The sequence below is a fragment of the Colletes latitarsis genome, chromosome 1 (assembly GCF_051014445.1).
Source record: "Colletes latitarsis isolate SP2378_abdomen chromosome 1, iyColLati1, whole genome shotgun sequence".
NCBI lineage: Eukaryota > Metazoa > Arthropoda > Insecta > Hymenoptera > Colletidae > Colletes > Colletes latitarsis.
This window is the reverse complement of record NC_135134.1, coordinates 22,174,054-22,189,760: the sequence shown is the minus strand read 5'-3', so window position 1 is coordinate 22,189,760 and position 15,707 is coordinate 22,174,054.

Sequence of the window (15,707 nt, the reverse complement as noted above, 5' to 3'; positions counted from 1 at the left end):
GCCCCGTCTAGCGGGGGCGGCAGTGTTAGCCGGCCCCGCAGCCGTGGTCGCGATCGGGTGGGGGCCCGGTCGCGGCTAGTAGCAACGGCACGAGTGGCGCGACGTCGCGTGTGACCGCGCGGCGTCGCCGGGGGGCAATCAATCATGTTTGCCCCCCATTGGGGGAGGAGATACTATTCCTCCCCTGGGAAGGGCCCGTAGTAGGGCGTTGCGCCAGCGGGGAGAGTCACGGTAGTATCGCTAGTTTGGTTCCCGTGACTCTCCCCAGATAAAGGACGCAGGCGGTCACCGTGGTGTTTTAGCCGGTAAGAGTCCGGCACTACCCCGGCCTCCCCCCCAGGGAGCCGGGGTGTCCATGAGGATTTCACCACATTAAAAAAAAAAAAAAAAAAAAAAAAAAAAAGGTCTGGGATTTGCTCTCATCAGGCTCATGCTTTCGCATATTTCTCATACTTGATGGCCAGATTCAGGGCTATTTCTGGCCTGGATCACGTGGTAATGTGGTACCACACTGAAACAGTCAATTAAACCTAGTCTGGGTCAACATTTCAAAGGATAACTCATGTTAGGTCTAGGTTAGGTCTGGGATTTGCTCTCATCAGGCTCATACTTTCGCATGTTTCTCATACTTGATGGCCAGATTCTGGGCTTTCTCTGCTTTGGATCACGTAGTAATGTGGTACCACACAGAAACAGTCGACTAAACCTGGTCTGGGTCAATATTTTAGAGGATAACACATGTTAGGTCTAGGTTAGGCCTTGGATTTGCACTCATCAGGGTCATACTTTCACATTCTTCACATACTTGTAGAACAGAACCCGGGTTTTTTCTGGTTTGGATCAAGTGGTAATGTGGTATCACACGGAAAGAGTCCATTAAACCTGGTTTCGATCAATATTTTAGAGAATAACACATGATAGGTCTAGGTTAGGTATGGGATTTGCACTCATCAGGCTCATACTTTCGCATATTTCTCATTCTTGTTGTCCAGATCCTGGGCTTTCACTGGTTTGAATCACACAGTAATATGGTACCACACTGAAACAGTCGAGTAAACCTGGTCTCGGTCAATATTTTTGAGGATAACGCATGTTAGGTCTAGGTTAGGTCTGGGACTTGCTCTCATCAGGCTCATACTTTCGCATATTTCTCGTACTTGTTGGCCAGATCCTGCGCCTTTTCTGGTTTGGATCACGTAGTAATGTGGTACCACACTGAAACAGTCAATTAAACCTAGTCTGGGTCAACGTTTCAAAGGATAACTCATGTTAGGTCTAGGTTACGTCTGGGATTTGCACTCATCAGGCTCATACTTTCGCATACTTCTCATACTTGATGGCCAGATTCTGGGCCTTTTTTGGTATCGATCACGTAGTAATGCGGTACCACGCTGAAACAGACCATTAGACCTGGTTTCGATCAATATTTTAGAGGATAACGCATGTTAGGTCTATGTTAGGTCCGCGATTTGCTCCCATGAGGCTCATACTTTCGCATATTTCTCTCACTTATTAGCCAGATCCTTCGCTTTTTCTGGTTTGGATCACACAGTAATGTGGTACCACACTGAAACAGTCGATTAAACCAGTTTTCGATCGATATGTTAGAGGATAACGCATGTTAGATCTAGGTTAGGCCTTGGATTTGCACTCATCAGGCTCATACTTTCGCATACTTTTCATACTTGATGGCCAGATTCTGGGCCTTTTTTGGTTTCGATCACGTAGTAATGCGGTACCACGCTGAAACAGACCATTAGACCTGGTTTCAATCAATATTTTAGAGGATAACGCATGTTAGGTCTATGTTAGGTCCGGGATTTGCCCTCATCAGGGTCACACTTTCGCATTCTTCACATACCTGTTGAACAGATCCAGGGCTTTTTCTGGTTTGGATCACGTTGTAATGTGGTAGCACACTGAAACAGTCGACTGAACCTGGTCACGATCAATATTTTAGAGGATAACGCATGTTAGGTCTAGGTTAGGTCTGGGATTTGCACTTATCAGGCTCATACTTTCGCATATTTCTCATACTTGTTGGCCAGATTCTCGGCTTTTTTTGGCTTGGATCACGTAGTAATGTGGTACCACACTGAAACTGTCCATTAAACCTGGTTTCGATCAATATTTTAGAGGATAACGCATGTTAGGTCTATGTTAGGTCTGGGATTTGCTCTCATCAGGCTCATACATTAACATTTTCCGCATACTTGTTGGCCAGATCCTGGGCTTTTCCTGTTTTGGATCAAGTGGTAATGTGGTATCACACGGAAAGAGTCCATTAAACCTGGTTTCGATCAATATTTTAGAGAATAACACATGATAGGTCTAGGTTAGGTATGGGATTTGCACTCATCAGGCTCATACTTTCGCATATTTCTCATACTTGATGGCCAGATTCAGGGCTTTTTTTGGTTCGGGTCACGTTGCAGTGTGTTACCACACTGAAACAGTCCATTAAACCTGGTTTCGATCAATATTTTAGGGGATAACGCAACTTAGGTCTAGGTTAGGTCTGGGACTTGCTCTCATCAGGCTCATACTTTCGCATACTTCTCGTACTTGTTGGCCAGATCCTGCGCCTTTTCTGGTTTGGATCACGTAGTAATGTGGTACCACACTGAAACAGTCAATTAAACCTAGTCTGGGTCAACATTTCAAAGGATAACTCATGTTAGGTCTAGGTTAGGTCTGGGATTTGCACTCATCAGGCTCATACTTTCGCATACTTCTCATACTTGATGGCCAGATTCTGGGCCTTTTTTGGTATCGATCACGTAGTAATGCGGTACCACGCTGAAACAGACCATTAGACCTGGTTTCGATCAATATTTTAGAGGATAACGCATGTTAGGTCTATGTTAGGTCCGGGATTTGCTCCCATGAGGCTCATACCTTCGCATATTTCTCATTCTTGTTGTCGAGATCCTGGGCTTTCACTGGCTTGGATCACACAGTAATATGGTACCACACTGAAACAGTCGATTAAACCTTGTTTCGATCGATATTTTAGAGGATAACGCATGTTAGGTCTAGGTTAGGTCTCGGATTTGCACTCATCAGGCTCATACTTTCGCATATTTCTCATACTTGATGGCCAGATCCTGGGCTTTTTCTGGTTTGGATCATGTAGTAATGTGGTACCACACTGAAGCAGTCGATTAAACCTGGTTTCGATCAATGTTTTAGTGGATAACGCATGTTAGGTCTAGGTTAGGCCTTGGATTTGACCTCATCAGGCTCACACTTTCGCATATATCTCTTACTTGATGGCCAGATTCTCGGCTTTTTTTGGCTTGGATCACGTAGTAATGTGGTACCACACTGAAACTGTCCATTAAACCTGGTTTCGATCAATATTTTAGAGGATAACGCATGTTAGGTTTATGTTAGGTCTGTGATTTGCTCTCATCAGGCTCATACATTAACATTTTCCGCATACTTGTTGGCCAGATCCTGGGCTTTTTTTGGTTCGGATCACGTTGCAATGTCTTACCACACGGAAAGAGTCCATTAAACCTGGTTTCGATCAATATTTTAGAGGATAACGCGTGTTAGGTCTAGGTTAGGTCTGGGATTTGCACTTATCAGGCTCATACTTTCGCATATTTCTCAGACTTGTTGGCCAGATTCTCGGCTTTTTTTGGCTTGGATCACGTAGTAATGTGGTACCACACTGAAACAGTCCATTAATCCTAGTCTGGGTCAACATTTCAAAGGATAACTCATGTTAGGTCTAGGTTAGGTCTGGGATTTGCACTCATCAGGCTCATACTTTCGCATATTTCTCATACTTGTTGGCCAGATTCTCGGCTTTTTTTGGCTTGGATCACGTAGTAATGTGGTACCACACTGAAACTGTCCATTAAACTTGGTTTCGATCAATATTTTAGAGGATAACGCATGTTAGGTCTATGTTAGGTCTGGGATTTGCTCTCATCAGGCTCATACATTAACATTTTCCGCATACTTGTTGGCCAGATCCTGGGCTTTTCCTGTTTTGGATCAAGTGGTTATGTGGTATCACACGGAAAGAGTCCATTAAACCTGGTTTCGATCAATATTTTAGAGAATAACACATGATAGGTCTAGGTTAGGTATGGGATTTGCACTCATCAGGCTCATACTTTCGCATATTTCTCATACTTGATGGCCAGATTCAGGGCTTTTTTTGGTTCGGGTCACGTTGCAATGTGTTACCACACTGAAACAGTCCATTAAACCTGGTTTCGATCAATATTTTAGAGGATAACGCAACTTAGGTCTTGGTTAGGCCTTGGATTTGCTCTCATCAGGCTCACACGTTCGCATTCTTCACATACCTGGTGAACAGATCGTGGGTTTTTTCTGGTTTGCATCAGGTGATAATGTGGTAGCACACTGAAACAGACAATAATGCCTGGTTTCTATCAATATTTTAGAGGATAACACATGTTAGGTCCAGGTTAGGTCTGGGATTTGCTCTCATCAGGCTCATACTTTCGCATATTTCTCATTCTTGTTGTCCAGATCCTGGGCTTTCACTGGTTTGAATCACACAGTAATATGGTACCACACTGAAACAGTCGAGTAAACCTGGTCTCGGTCAATATTTTTGAGGATAACGCATGTTAGGTCTAGGTTAGGTCTGGGACTTGCTCTCATCAGGCTCATACTTTCGCATATTTCTCGTACTTGTTGGCCAGATCCTGCGCCTTTTCTGGTTTGGATCACGTAGTAATGTGGTACCACACTGAAACAGTCAATTAAACCTAGTCTGGGTCAACGTTTCAAAGGATAACTCATGTTAGGTCTAGGTTACGTCTGGGATTTGCACTCATCAGGCTCATACTTTCGCATACTTCTCATACTTGATGGCCAGATTCTGGGCCTTTTTTGGTATCGATCACGTAGTAATGCGGTACCACGCTGAAACAGACCATTAGACCTGGTTTCGATCAATATTTTAGAGGATAACGCATGTTAGGTCTATGTTAGGTCCGCGATTTGCTCCCATGAGGCTCATACTTTCGCATATTTCTCTCACTTATTAGCCAGATCCTTCGCTTTTTCTGGTTTGGATCACACAGTAATGTGGTACCACACTGAAACAGTCGATTAAACCAGTTTTCGATCGATATGTTAGAGGATAACGCATGTTAGATCTAGGTTAGGCCTTGGATTTGCACTCATCAGGCTCATACTTTCGCATACTTTTCATACTTGATGGCCAGATTCTGGGCCTTTTTTGGTTTCGATCACGTAGTAATGCGGTACCACGCTGAAACAGACCATTAGACCTGGTTTCAATCAATATTTTAGAGGATAACGCATGTTAGGTCTATGTTAGGTCCGGGATTTGCCCTCATCAGGGTCACACTTTCGCATTCTTCACATACCTGTTGAACAGATCCAGGGCTTTTTCTGGTTTGGATCACGTTGTAATGTGGTAGCACACTGAAACAGTCGACTGAACCTGGTCACGATCAATATTTTAGAGGATAACGCATGTTAGGTCTAGGTTAGGTCTGGGATTTGCACTTATCAGGCTCATACTTTCGCATATTTCTCATACTTGTTGGCCAGATTCTCGGCTTTTTTTGGCGTGGATCACGTAGTAATGTGGTACCACACTGAAACTGTCCATTAAACCTGGTTTCGATCAATATTTTAGAGGATAACGCATGTTAGGTCTATGTTAGGTCTGGGATTTGCTCTCATCAGGCTCATACATTAACATTTTCCGCATACTTGTTGGCCAGATCCTGGGCTTTTCCTGTTTTGGATCAAGTGGTAATGTGGTATCACACGGAAAGAGTCCATTAAACCTGGTTTCGATCAATATTTTAGAGAATAACACATGATAGGTCTAGGTTAGGTATGGGATTTGCACTCATCAGGCTCATACTTTCGCATATTTCTCATACTTGATGGCCAGATTCAGGGCTTTTTTTGGTTCGGGTCACGTTGCAGTGTGTTACCACACTGAAACAGTCCATTAAACCTGGTTTCGATCAATATTTTAGGGGATAACGCAACTTAGGTCTAGGTTAGGTCTGGGACTTGCTCTCATCAGGCTCATACTTTCGCATACTTCTCGTACTTGTTGGCCAGATCCTGCGCCTTTTCTGGTTTGGATCACGTAGTAATGTGGTACCACACTGAAACAGTCAATTAAACCTAGTCTGGGTCAACATTTCAAAGGATAACTCATGTTAGGTCTAGGTTAGGTCTGGGATTTGCACTCATCAGGCTCATACTTTCGCATACTTCTCATACTTGATGGCCAGATTCTGGGCCTTTTTTGGTATCGATCACGTAGTAATGCGGTACCACGCTGAAACAGACCATTAGACCTGGTTTCGATCAATATTTTAGAGGATAACGCATGTTAGGTCTATGTTAGGTCCGGGATTTGCTCCCATGAGGCTCATACCTTCGCATATTTCTCATTCTTGTTGTCGAGATCCTGGGCTTTCACTGGCTTGGATCACACAGTAATATGGTACCACACTGAAACAGTCGATTAAACCTTGTTTCGATCGATATTTTAGAGGATAACGCATGTTAGGTCTAGGTTAGGTCTCGGATTTGCACTCATCAGGCTCATACTTTCGCATATTTCTCATACTTGATGGCCAGATCCTGGGCTTTTTCTGGTTTGGATCATGTAGTAATGTGGTACCACACTGAAGCAGTCGATTAAACCTGGTTTCGATCAATGTTTTAGTGGATAACGCATGTTAGGTCTAGGTTAGGCCTTGGATTTGACCTCATCAGGCTCACACTTTCGCATATATCTCTTACTTGATGGCCAGATTCTCGGCTTTTTTTGGCTTGGATCACGTAGTAATGTGGTACCACACTGAAACTGTCCATTAAACCTGGTTTCGATCAATATTTTAGAGGATAACGCATGTTAGGTTTATGTTAGGTCTGTGATTTGCTCTCATCAGGCTCATACATTAACATTTTCCGCATACTTGTTGGCCAGATCCTGGGCTTTTTTTGGTTCGGATCACGTTGCAATGTCTTACCACACGGAAAGAGTCCATTAAACCTGGTTTCGATCAATATTTTAGAGGATAACGCATGTTAGGTCTAGGTTAGGTCTGGGATTTGCACTTATCAGGCTCATACTTTCGCATATTTCTCAGACTTGTTGGCCAGATTCTCGGCTTTTTTTGGCTTGGATCACGTAGTAATGTGGTACCACACTGAAACAGTCCATTAATCCTAGTCTGGGTCAACATTTCAAAGGATAACTCATGTTAGGTCTAGGTTAGGTCTGGGATTTGCACTCATCAGGCTCATACTTTCGCATATTTCTCATACTTGTTGGCCAGATTCTCGGCTTTTTTTGGCTTGGATCACGTAGTAATGTGGTACCACACTGAAACTGTCCATTAAACTTGGTTTCGATCAATATTTTAGAGGATAACGCATGTTAGGTCTATGTTAGGTCTGGGATTTGCTCTCATCAGGCTCATACATTAACATTTTCCGCATACTTGTTGGCCAGATCCTGGGCTTTTCCTGTTTTGGATCAAGTGGTTATGTGGTATCACACGGAAAGAGTCCATTAAACCTGGTTTCGATCAATATTTTAGAGAATAACACATGATAGGTCTAGGTTAGGTATGGGATTTGCACTCATCAGGCTCATACTTTCGCATATTTCTCATACTTGATGGCCAGATTCAGGGCTTTTTTTGGTTCGGGTCACGTTGCAATGTGTTACCACACTGAAACAGTCCATTAAACCTGGTTTCGATCAATATTTTAGAGGATAACGCAACTTAGGTCTTGGTTAGGCCTTGGATTTGCTCTCATCAGGCTCACACGTTCGCATTCTTCACATACCTGGTGAACAGATCGTGGGTTTTTTCTGGTTTGCATCAGGTGATAATGTGGTAGCACACTGAAACAGACAATAATGCCTGGTTTCTATCAATATTTTAGAGGATAACACATGTTAGGTCCAGGTTAGGTCTGGGATTTGCTCTCATCAGGCTCATACTTTCGCATATTTCTCATTCTTGTTGTCCAGATCCTGGGCTTTCACTGGTTTGAATCGCACAGTAATATGGTACCACACTGAAACAGTCGAGTAAACCTGGTCTCGGTCAATATTTTTGAGGATAACGCATGTTAGGTCTAGGTTAGGTCTGGGACTTGCTCTCATCAGGCTCATACTTTCGCATATTTCTCGTACTTGTTGGCCAGATCCTGCGTCTTTTCTGGTTTGGATCACGTAGTAATGTGGTACCACACTGAAACAGTCAATTAAACCTAGTCTGGGTCAACGTTTCAAAGGATAACTCATGTTAGGTCTAGGTTACGTCTGGGATTTGCACTCATCAGGCTCATACTTTCGCATACTTCTCATACTTGATGGCCAGATTCTGGGCCTTTTTTGGTATCGATCACGTAGTAATGCGGTACCACGCTGAAACAGACCATTAGACCTGGTTTCGATCAATATTTTAGAGGATAACGCATGTTAGGTCTATGTTAGGTCCGGGATTTTCTCCCATGAGGCTCATACTTTCGCATATTTCTCTCACTTATTAGCCAGATCCTTCGCTTTTTCTGGTTTGGATCACACAGTAATGTGGTACCACACTGAAACAGTCGATTAAACCAGGTTTCGATCGATATGTTAGAGGATAACGCATGTTAGGTCTAGGTTAGGCCTTGGATTTGCACTCATCAGGCTCATACTTTCGCATACTTTTCATACTTGATGGCCAGATTCTGGGCCTTTTTTGGTTTCGATCACGTAGTAATGCGGTACCACGCTGAAACAGACCATTAGACCTGGTTTCAATCAATATTTTAGAGGATAACGCATGTTAGGTCTATGTTAGGTCCGGGATTTGCCCTCATCAGGGTCACACTTTCGCATTCTTCACATACCTGTTGAACAGATCCAGGGTTTTTTCTGGTTTGGATCACGTTGTAATGTGGTACCACACTGAAACAGTCGACTGAACCTGGTCACGATCAATATTTTAGAGGATAACGCATGTTAGGTCTAGGTTAGGTCTGGGATTTGCTCCCATGAGGCTCATACCTTCGCATATTTCTCATTCTTGTTGTCGAGATCCTGGGCTTTCACTGGCTTGGATCACACAGTAATATGGTACCACACTGAAACAGTCGATTAAACCTTGTTTCGATCGATATTTTAGAGGATAACGCATGTTAGGTCTAGGTTAGGTCTCGGATTTGCACTCATCAGGCTCATACTTTCGCATATTTCTCATACTTGATGGCCAGATCCTGGGCTTTTTCTGGTTTGGATCACGTAGTAATGTGGTACCACACAGAAACAGTCGACTAAACCTGGTCTCGGTCAATATTTTAGAGGATAACGCATGTTAGGTCTAGGTTAGGTCTGGGATTTGCTCTCATCAGGCTCATACTTGCGCACATTTCTCGTACCTGTTGGCCAGGTCCTGCGCCTTTTCTGGTTTGGATCACGTAGTAATGTGGTACCACGCTGAAACAGTCGACTAAACCTGGTCGCGATCAATATTTTAGAGGATAACGCATGTTAGGTCTAGGTTAGGTCTGGGATTTGCTCTCATCATGCTCATACTTTCGCATATTTCTCATTCTTGTTGGCCAGATCCTGGGCTTTCACTGGTTTGGATCACGCAGTAATGTGGTACCACACTCAAACAGACCTTTAAACCTGGTTTCGATCAATATTTTAGAGGATAATACATGTTAGGTCTAGGTTAGGCCTTGGATTTGCACTCATCAGGGTCATACTTTCACATTCTTCACATACTTGTTGAACAGAACCCGGGTTTTTTCTGGTTTGGATCGCATAGCAATGTGGTACCACACTGAAACAGTCCATTAAACCTGGTTTCGTTCAATATTTTAGAGGATAACGCATGTTAGGTCTATGTTAGGTCCGGGATATGCCCCCATCAGGCTCATACTTTCGCATATTTCTCATACTTGATGGCCAGATCCTGGCCTTTTTCTGGTTTGGATCACGTAGTAATGTGGTACCACACTGAAGCAATCGATTAAACCTGGTTTCGATCAATGTTTTAGTGGATAACGCATGTTAGGTCTAGGTTAGGCCTTGGATTTGACCTCATCAGACTCTTACTTTCGCATTCTTCACATACTTGGTGAACAGAACCCGGGTTTTTTCTGGTTTGGATCACGTAGTAATGCGGTACCACACTGAAACAGTCCATTAAACCTGGTTTCGTTCAATGTTTTAGAGGATAACGCATGTTAGGTCTAGGTTTGGTCTGGGATTTGCTCTCATCATGCTCATACTTTCGCATATTTCTCATTCTCGTTGGCCAGATCCTGGGCTTTCGCTGGTTTGGATCACGTAGTAATGTGGTACCACACTGAAACAGTCGACTAAACCTGGTCACGATCAATATTTTAGAGGATAACACATGTTAGGTCTAGGTTAGTTCTGGGATTTGCTCTCATCAGGCTCACACTTTCGCATATATCTCTTACTTGATGGCCAGATTCTCGGCTTTTTTTGGCTTGGATCACGTAGTAATGTGGTACCACACTGAAACTGTCCATTAAACCTGGTTTCGATCAATATTTTAGAGGATAACGCATGTTAGGTTTATGTTAGGTCTGTGATTTGCTCTCATCAGGCTCATACATTAACATTTTCCGCATACTTGTTGGCCAGATCCTGGGCTTTTCCTGTTTTGGATCAAGTGGTAATGTGGTATCACACGGAAAGAGTCCATTAAACCTGGTTTCGATCAATATTTTAGAGGATAACGCATGTTAGGTCTAGGTTAGGTCTGGGATTTGCACTTATCAGGCTCATACTTTCGCATATTTCTCAGACTTGTTGGCCAGATTCTCGGCTTTTTTTGGCTTGGATCACGTAGTAATGTGGTACCACACTGAAACAGTCCATTAATCCTAGTCTGGGTCAACATTTCAAAGGATAACTCATGTTAGGTCTAGGTTAGGTCTGGGATTTGCACTCATCAGGCTCATACTTTCGCATATTTCTCATACTTGATGGCCAGATTCTGGGCTTTTTTTGGTTCGGATCACGTTGCAATGTCTTACCACACTGAAACAGTCCAATAAACATGGTTTCGATCAATATTTTAGAGGATAACGCAACTTAGGTCTTGGTTAGGTCTTGGATTTGCTCTCATCAGGCTCACACGTTCGCATTCTTCACATACCTGTTGAACAGATCCAGGGTTTTTTCTGGTTTGGATCACGTAGTAATGTGGTACCACACTGAAACAGTCAATTAAACCTAGTCTGGGTCAACATTTCAAAGGATAACTCATGCTAGGTCTAGGTTAGGTCTGGGATTTGCTCTCATCATGCTCATACTTTCGCATATCTCTCATACCTGATGGCCAGATTCTGAGCCCTTTTTGGTTTCGATCACGCAGTAATGCGGTACCACGCCGAAACAGACCATTAAACCTGGTTTCGATCAATATTTTAGAGGCTAACGCATGTCAGGTCTATGTTAGGTCCGGGATTTGCCCTCATCAGGCTCACACTTTCGCATTCTTCACATACCTGTTGAACAGATCCAGGGTTTTTTCTGGTTTGCATCAGGTGGTAATGTGGTAGCACACTGAAACAGTCGACTAAACCTGGTTTCGTTCAATATTTTAGAGGATAACTCATGTTAGGTCTAGGTTAGGTCTGGGATTTGCTCTCATCAGGCTCATACTTTCGTATATTTCTCATACTTGTTGGCCAGATTCTGGGCTTTTTTCCGCTTGGATCACGTAGTAATGTTGTACCACACTGAAACTGTCCATTAAACCTGGTTTCGAGCAATATTTTAGTGGATAACGCATGTTAGGTCTATGTCAGGTCTGGGATTTGCTCTCATCAGGCTCACACGTTCGCATTCTTCACATACCTGTTGAACAGATCCAGGGTTTTTTCTGGTTTGGATCACGTAGTAATGTGGTACCACACTGAACCAGTCAATTAAACCTAGTCTGGGTCAACATTTCAAAGGATAACTCTTGTTAGGTCTAGGTTAGGTCTGGGACTTGCTCTCATCAGGCTCATACTTTCGCATATTTCTCGTACTTGTTGGCCAGATCCTGCGCCTTTTCTGGTTTGGATCACGTTGCAATGTCTTACCACGCCGAAACAGACCATTAAACCTGGTTTCGATCAATATTTTAGAGGATAACGCATGTTAGGTCTATGGTAGGTCCGGGATTTGCACTCGTCAGGCTCGTACTTTCGCATATTTCTCGTACTTGTTGGCTAGATCCTGCGCCTTTCCTTGTTTGGATCACGTAGTAATGTGGTACCACACTGAAACAGTCGACTAAACCTGGTTTCGATCAATATTTTAGAGGATAACGCATGTTAGGTCTATGTTAGGTCTGGGATTTGCTCACATCATGCTCATACTTTCGCATATTTCTCATTGTTGTTGGCCAGATCCTGGGCTTTCACTGGTTTGGATCACGTAGTTATGTGGTACCACACTGAAACAGTCAAATTAAACCTGGTCTCGATCAATATTTTAGAGAATAACACATGTTAGGTCTAGGTTAGGTCTGGGATTTGCACTCATCAGCCTCATGCTTTCGCATATTTCTCATACTTGATGGCCAGATTCAGGGCTTTTTCTGGCTTGGATCACGTGGTAATGTGGTACCACACTGAAACAGTCAATTAAACCTAGTCTGGGTCAACATTTCAAAGGATAACTCATGTTAGGTCTAGGTTAGGTCTGGGATTTGCTCTCATCAGGCTCATACTTTCGCATGTTTCTCATACTTGACGGCCAGATTCTGGGCTTTTTTTAGTTTGGATCACGCAGTAATGTGGTACCACACTGAAACAGACCATTAAACCTGGTTTCGATCAATATTTTAGAGGATAACACATGTTAGGTCTAGGTTAGGCCTTGGATTTGCACTCATCAGGGTCATACTTTCACATTCTTCACATACTTGTTGAACAGAACCCGGGTTTTTTCTGGTTTGGATCACGTAGCAATGTGGTAGCACACTGAAACAGTCCATTAAACCTGGTTTCGTTCAATATTTTAGAGGATAACGCATGTTAGGTCTATGTTAGGTCCGGGATTTGCTCTCATCAGGCTCATACTTTCGCATATTTCTCTTACTTGTTAGACAGATCCTTTGCTTTTTCTGGTTTGGATCACACAGTAATGTGGTACCACACTGAAACAGTCGATTAAACCAGGCTTCGATCGATATGTTAGAGGATAACGCATGTTAGGTCTAGGTTAGGTCTGGGATTTGCTCCCATCAGGCTCATACTTTCGCATATTTCTCATACCTGATGGCCAGATTCTGTGCCCTTTTTGGTTTCAATCACTTAGTAATGCGGTACCACGCTGAAACAGACCATTAAACCTGGTTTCGATCAATATTTTAGAGGATAACGCATGTTAGGTCTATGTTAGGTCCGGGTTTTGCCCTCATCAGGCTCACACTTTCGCATTCTTCACATACCTGTTGAACAGATCCAGGGTTTTTTCTAGTTTGGATCACGTGGTAATGTGGTACCACACTGAAACAGTCCATTAAACCTAGTCTGGGTCAACATTTCAAAGGATAACTCATGTTAGGTCTAGGTTAGGGCTGGAATTTGCACTCATCAGGCTCAAACATTCGCATATTTTTCATATTTGATGGCCAGATCCTGGGCTTTTTCTGGTTTGGATCACGTAGTAATGTGGTACCACATTGAAACAGTCGACTGAACCTGGTCACGATCAATATTTTAGAGGATAACGCATGTTAGGTCTAGGTTAGGTCTGGTATTTGCACTTATCAGGCTCACACTTTCGCATTCTTCACATACCTGTTGAACAGATCCAGGGTTTTTTCTGGTTTGCATCAGGTGGTAATGTGGTAGCACACTGAAACAGACAATAATGCCTGGTTTCTATCAATATTTTAGAGGATAACACATGTTAGGTCCAGGTTAGGTCTGGGATTTGCTATCATCATGCTCATACTTTCGCATATTTCTCATTCTTGTTGTCCAGATCCAGGGCTTTCACTGGTTTGGATCACACAGTAATATGGTACCGCACTGAAACAGTCGATTAAACCTGGTTTCGATCGATATTTTAGAGGATAACGCATGTTAGGTCTAGGTTAGGTCTGGGATTTGCACTCATCAGGCTAATACTTTCGCATATTTCTCGTACTTGTTGGCTAGATCCTGCGCCTTTCCTTGTTTGGATCACGTAGTAATGTGGTACCACACTGAAACAGTCAATAAAACCTAGTCTGGGTCAACATTTCAAAGGATAACTCACGTTAGGTCTAGGTTAGGTCTGGGATTTGCTCTCATCATGCTCATACTTTCGCATATTTCTCATACTTGTTGGCCAGATTCTGCGCCTTTTCTGGTTTGGTTCACGTAGTAATGTGGTACCACACTGAAACAGTCCATTAAACCTGGTTTCGATCAATATTTTAGAGGATAACGCATATTAGGTCTTGGTTCGGCCTTGGATTTGCTCTCATCAGGCTCACACGTTCGCATTCTTCACATACCTGGTGAACAGATCCTGGCCTTTTTCTGGTTTGGATCACGTAGTAATGTGGTACCACACTGAAACAGTCGACTAAACCTGGTCTCGGTCCATATTTTAGTGAATAACGCATGTTAGGTCTAGGTTAGGTCCGGGATTTGCTCTCATCAGGCTCACACTTTCGCATATTTCTCTTACTTATTAGCCAGATCCTTCGCTTTTTCTGGTTTGGATCACACAGTAATGTGGTACCACATTGAAACAGTCGATTAAACCTGGTTTCGATCGATATGTTAGAGGATAACGCATGTTAGGTCTAGGTTAGGTCTGGGATTTGCTCTCATCATGCTCATACTTTCGCATATTTCTCATTCTTGTTGGCCAGATCCTGGGCTTTCACTGGTTTAGATCACGTAGTTATGTGGTACCACACTGAAACAGTCAAATTAAACCTGGTCTCGATCAATATTTTAGAGGATGCCACATGGTAGGTCGGGGTTAGGTCTGGGATTTGCTCTCATCAGGCTCATACGTTCGCATATTTCTCATTCTCGTTGGCCAGATCCTTGGCTTCAACTGGTTTGGATCACGTAGTTATGTGGTACCACACTGAAACAGTCAAATTAAACCTGCTCTCAATCAATATTTTAGAGGATAACACATGTTAGGTCTAGTTAAGGTCTGGGATTTGCACTCAACAGGCTCACACTTTCGCATATTTCTCATACTTGATGGCCAGATTCAGGGCTTTTTCTGGTTTGGATCACGTGGGAATATGGTACCACACTGAAACAGTCAATTAAACCTAGTCTGGGTCAACATTTCAAAGGACAACTCATGTTAGGTCTATGTTAGGTCTGGGATTTGCTCTCATCAGGCTCATACTTTCGCATGCTTCTCATACTTGATGGCCAGATTCTGGTCTTTTTCTGGTTTCGATCTCGTAGTAATGCAGTACCACACCGAAACAGTCAATTCAACCTGGTCTGATAAATATTTTAGAGGATAACGCATGTTAGGTCTTGGTTAGGCCTTGGATTTGCCCTCATCAGGCTCACACGTTCGCATTCTTCGTATACCTGGTGAACAGATCGTGGGTTTTTTCTGGTTTGCATCACGTGGTAATGTGGTAGCACACTGAAACATACAATTATGCCTGGTTTCTATCAATATTTTAGAGGATAACACATGTTAG